Source organism: Engystomops pustulosus, chromosome 1 (genome assembly GCF_040894005.1).
Source record: "Engystomops pustulosus chromosome 1, aEngPut4.maternal, whole genome shotgun sequence".
Taxonomy (NCBI): Eukaryota; Metazoa; Chordata; class Amphibia; order Anura; family Leptodactylidae; genus Engystomops; species Engystomops pustulosus.
The window spans coordinates 96,865,350-96,871,349 of NC_092411.1; positions in this window are offsets into that span (position 1 = coordinate 96,865,350).

Here is a 6,000-nt window from a genome sequence, read left to right on the forward strand (position 1 = left end):
TTGTGAAAAAATAGGCCAACATTGGAAAATTGCCATATTTAGGTCAGATATATCCTTGAAGAAAGTGAATGTGAAAAAAGCCTAATCACTACCAGATCAGCCACAGATTTTATATGCCCATGCTGCTTTCCTTTAATTCTACAGTAATATATATGTACATTGTGCAGAATCCCTGAACCAGGGAGCTCTGAGCTGAGACTGAACACTGAGGTCTCAGGTCACATGGTGATAAATAGTTGACATAGGACTTATTGCTCCTCTCCCCTCACAGCCTCCTAAAGACAGGAGGGAGAACAGGGTGCTCTGGCAAAGTGCCCAGGGTCAAAAAACTTGGCTGTTAACCTAGAAGATGCTGTGGTCTATACTGACCATGACATTTAAAAGGTTATGAAGAGAATGGACTTCTTCTATAAGATATTGGCATCTCACAAGTGTTTTTATGTGGCAGATGATGGGCCTAATGTTGGCTCCAAGGTTTGCCTGCATTAAAGCGTAACCTAAAAACAAATTACAAAATTAAAGGGGTTTTCCCAAAAAACAAGTCGCTGATCGGTGAGGGTCTCAGTGATGAGGCCAAACAACATGGGATCTGATGTACCCCATTCAGACCCCCTCAACACTCCTCGATATGAGCGGAGCAACGTAGGACGCGCATGCCCAGGATCCTGATTGATCTCTATGGAGAACGGAGATGGCCAAGTATGGCGCTCGGCCATCTCTGTTAGCTCCATAGAGATGAACGAGTACGTCCGGCTATGCGCATCCAACTGCTCCGTTCATCTCACAGAGCAACAAGGAGTCCAACTGGGGTAAATTGGACCTTCCATTCTCTGTGGGGGTCTCATCACTCATCCTGTTGATAGGGCCTAACTTTTTTCGTGGGAAAACTCCTTTAAAAACTACTTACAAAAATATCAGGTTTTGCTGCAAATAAAACTCTCAGGAAAGTACTGTGGAAAGAAAAATAAGAAAGTTACAGATCTTTGAATATAGTCATGTACAAAATAAATACAGATAAGAATAAGGTCTATTATTAAAAAGATTTGTAAAGTGTAACAATATATATATATAATCTGTGGGAGATTTGGCCCAGTAAAGACCGTGGTAGCGGAGATTCGTGATGCAGTTCAAGACAGTGACACCAAGGTACAGTCCAAAACAGGTCTCGCCTGCATTTATTTCAACAGCAGGAACAAAATAAAACAGCCTTCACATACAGGCATAAAACATAAAACAAAATCCTACCCGCCTGGGTGCTAGCTAAACAGAGTTCCCCTAACTCACCACTAAAACACAAAAGATGTCGCTGCTCCCAGCACAGAAGTCAGGGCTGTCTGTGCTCTCCAGCCTCCTCTCATAGTCCCCGCTCTCAGCTCTTCTCAGCAGCCTTATGCAGCCTGATTAGGCTGCTCCCACCACCTGTGTCCAAGGTACTGGACAACACAACCTCCCCATTAAGGGTGCGTTCACACGGTGCAGTTAAAACTGCACCGCAATCAGCTTTGAGGTGGTTTTAGGTGCAGTTTTGTCAATTGAACAGGTGAAAGACATGAACTGAAGAATTTGATTTTGAAGGGGAAACCTGTTCCACAAATGTCATTCACCCATTCAGTGCATGTCTTTCACCTGTTCAATTGACAAAACTGCACCTAAAACCACCTCAAAGCTGATTGCGATGCAGGTTTAACTGCAACGTGTGAACGCACCCTCAGGCCTTGCATAGTAGGAAAACCCAGGGGAAACATATCTCCCATCCACAGTTAACCCCTTCAGTGTCCCACAATATACACACATTAGGAATAGCTGATATTTTCCTCATCAATAAATGTATCATAGTTTTTAAACTGTAAAAGTTGAAGTGCACAAATTTGTGAAATTGCAATCTTTTTCTATTTGCACCCAGGAAGACATAATAAAAATTCATCAATAAAATATGTATACCAGAATTATTCCATTAAACCAAGCCCTCATACAGTTTCATTGACAGAAAAATAAAAACAATGCAAAAAATTATTTGGTCCTCAAGGGCTAAAACAAAACATTAACTGTTTAAACTTCAGGTTTTGCAATTTCATGTTTTACCTCTTTTTTTGGACCACCACGGGGGATGGTGGTACTAGCCGCAACCCGGGACTGGAATGTAAGTGGCCCCTGGTCTTCGCCAGAGCCTGCGGGATGGTCTTGCTGCGGCAGGAATCCACCAGGTCGTTCCACGGGTGCGACTAGGCCCGCGGTGGCAGCCAAGCTAGCGACACATGGAAGGCAGGACCTTAGGATGGCCACCGGGATACAGGACCGCCACGGGAACACAGGACCGCCACAGGAACACGGAGGCGTCTGGAAACGCTCAGAAGGCTTTCACTTCAGTTGAATGACTTGAAGATCTGGCAGGTGATGCTGGGAGCCGCCTGGCTATATAGGAGCCTGGAAGTAGCCAGCGCCAATGAGTAGGACGCTGGCCCTTCAAGTTCCTGGAGAGTTGACAGGCCTGCGTCGAAGCCATCAGGAGCCGGGAGAGGTAAGTACGGACCCAGGGGATCGTGGACCTCAGAAGAGGGCACGGGTGCACCTGCGATCCGTACCGAGGATCGCGGGTGTAACCGTGACAATCAGTATCAGTGAAAATGTAATCAATTCTGGAGTAAGTGCGATGCACTGGTGAAAAATAGGTATAGCCACAAGTATTTCCATTAGACTTTCACCATGTATTGGCTAGACTATGAGTTTTTAGCAGTTGCATGAATATGTGCCTATCCAGGCGCGTTACAGCAGAATTTTTTCTGTTTATTATAGACATTACTTTTGGGAATTAATGACATTTTCATCACTTGTTATTCAAGTTTTTTTATGTAAAATGTCATTTTTACTGTTCCCATTTATATATTATTATATATTAGGCATTTTCTAATTTAGGGATACCTAATATGTTTGATTTGTTTATTTAATTTTATATGTGTTCTAGGGAAATCTAAGTGATTTTGACACCTGTCTTTTTTTATTAAATGTTTTTTCTAGGGGGTCTGACAGCTCATATACTCTACAATAAATTTGTATAGTAATATACTGTGTATATACTGCAATTCTTATAGGGGTTTATGACCTATGTCCTATGTATTGAAGGTCTTACTTGTGGATATCAGCTATATATCCCAGACAACTCCTTTAATGGCCACATTACCCAAGAAAAACTCCCCAATACCCAACCCACCCTCTTCCTTAGTCTATTCTGAATGACATTACACTAATTTGTACTCATATCTGGAAAATCTCTATACATTCTTATACACAAATCCTGAGTATCAATTTTAACCCTTCCCGACGTGTGACCTACTATTACTATTGCTGGAGGCAGGAGCTGGGAATCACTAGAAAAACTGCTAGCAATATTGCAGTATATGGTAGATGTGAACAGATCCCCAAGGGTTATTGTACAGATTGATCAGCCAGGCAGCACAGTTAAAGGACATCCCGTTCCAGTGTGTCCAAAGTTTCTTTTCTTCCATTTTTGTATGGCCGCATTTTTGTAAAAAATAGGTTTATAGAATATGCAAATTAGCCTGTGGTGCTCTACAGAGCACCATTAGGCTCCATCGTAATATAATGCCAGCCCTGTTCTGAGAGTCGGTAATGTCATCGGCTCTCTTTTCAAATCTCACCGGCTCTCAGAACGCAGCTGGAATGGCCTGTTTTATAAACTTATTTTTTTAAAGAAATGACAGGGAGGTACTTAATAGTCATTTACGATCAGGTAATCTGAGGGTAGATGTCCTTTAAGGATAGATAGGAGGGGCATAAGAGAGTTATCTGGAAAAAAAAGTTATGGAAACACAAAAATTAAAAAGGGCCAAGTCGTTAACTGCTTAAGAATATATTTTATAAAAGGGCCCCATTTGTGTTTAAAATTCACTAGACACTTAACTTCCCAATATAAGCTAATGGAGGATAGAATACAGAGAGTGTGACCAGTGGTAAAGGAAACCGCATGCTTTATCCAGGAGTCTGATAAGGGTCTCCCAGTGTACCTGCCAGGGAATCAGATAAATTTGTTACAGCATTTCTGAATTCGGAGCAAGAAGCTTCTACCAAAGCAGGAAAACTCCTGACCTGCCCAGACTTTTATGTTAGTGATGGTCTTACTTGGACAAAGTTATCAAATAAGTTGAGGAGCTACTTGGAGAGTTTAATGCCAAGGTAGGAGATGCCTCCTGAGGGCCACAAGAAATAATTAATAATAATAATTCCTTTATTTACTCACAGATTATGCAGTGCTGCACAGAGCTTTCCAAATCAATAAGGGAAGTTCTGTTTAAGCATGGAGACTGACTGGGGTGGCGGAGATATTTTCATGGACTCTTAATGAGGATGTTGATCTTGAAATTAACCCTTTCACGACCCGTGACGTAATAGCACGTCACGGGTCGGCCGCGGGTGCATGGAGAGGGCTCACGCGCTGAGCCCTCTCCATAGCCGGTAAGTCTTTGCTGCATATTGCAGCAAAGGCTTACCGGTAACACCCGCGATCGGTGCTAGCACCGATCGCGGGTGTTTTCACCTCGATCGCCGCCGGCAATGCTGACGTCATCGGGGAGCGGCGATCCGTCGCCATGGTAACCTCGGGTCTCGTGAAGACCCGAGGCTACTTCGGGTTAACCCATGCATTACAATGTGCTATCAGCACATTGTAATGTATGAGTAGTAAAATCCCCATATACTGCCATACTCTATACATTCTCTATACATATTCTCTATATACATATATATGGCAGTATATGATAGGATCGTGCAGACCCCCTAGGGTTAAAGTACCCTAGGGAGTCTGAAAAGTACTAAAAATAAAAATAAAAAAAAGTTAAAAAAAAAATTATAATAAAAAACCCTAAAAACTCAAATCACCCCCCTTTCCCTAGAACTGATATAAATATAAATAAACAGTAAAAATCATAAACACATTAGGTATCGCCGCGTCCGAAAATGCCCGATCTATCAAAATATGATAACGGTTTTTCACTGCGTTTAATCCCGTAACGGAAAATCGCGCCCAAAGTCGAAAATGGCACTTTTTTTGTCATTTAAAAAAATTAAAAAATTCTATAAAAAGTGATCACAAGGTCGAACAGTCCTAAAATTGATAACATTGTAAACGTCATCAAAATCCGCAAAAAACGACACCCCCCCAAAGCTCAGTACACCAAAGTATAAAAAAGTTATTAGCGCCAGAAGATGGCAAAATCCCCCAAAAAATTTTTGTACAGGAGGTTTTAATTTTTTTAAATGTATGAAAACATTATAAAACCTATACAAATTTGGTATCCCCGTAATCGTACCGACCCAAAGAATAAAGTAGACATGTCATTTGGGGCGCACAGTGAAATCCGTAAGATCCAAGCCCACAAGAAGGCGGCACAAATGCGTTTTTTTACCAATTTCACTGCATTTGGAATTTTTTTCCCGCTTCCTAGTACACGGCATGGAATATTCAATACCATCTCTATGAAGTGCAATTTGTTACGCAGAAAATAAGCCGTCACACAGCTCTGTACATGGAAAAATAAAAAAGTTATGGATTTTTGATCATGGGGAGTAAAAAATGAAAATGAAAAAACAAAAAAGGGCCAGGTCCTGAAAGGGTTAAACCATTTACTAAAACGTTAGTCTAGGAGCAGGGAAGGTAAAGGGGTATGAGGTTTAGAGTCATTTACCAATAGGTTGTAAGCAAAAACTGAGTATTTATATGTAGTGCATGAGCCCTCTCCATGAAAAGATATAAAAGTATATACTATCGCAGAAGAAACAAATTGTGTAAATGGGAAACAGTATGGGAAAATTCAAAGGGTGTGACATAATTGGGGAAATTCATCAGGGCATCGCTGGTTCATGTGCAAGTGTTATATAACGTAAAAAAAATGTTTTAGATAAATAAAATATAATCCCCTAAAATAACACATTCACAAAGAAACACCCAATAAAGTATAAATATCACAAATACACCCCCCCCCCATG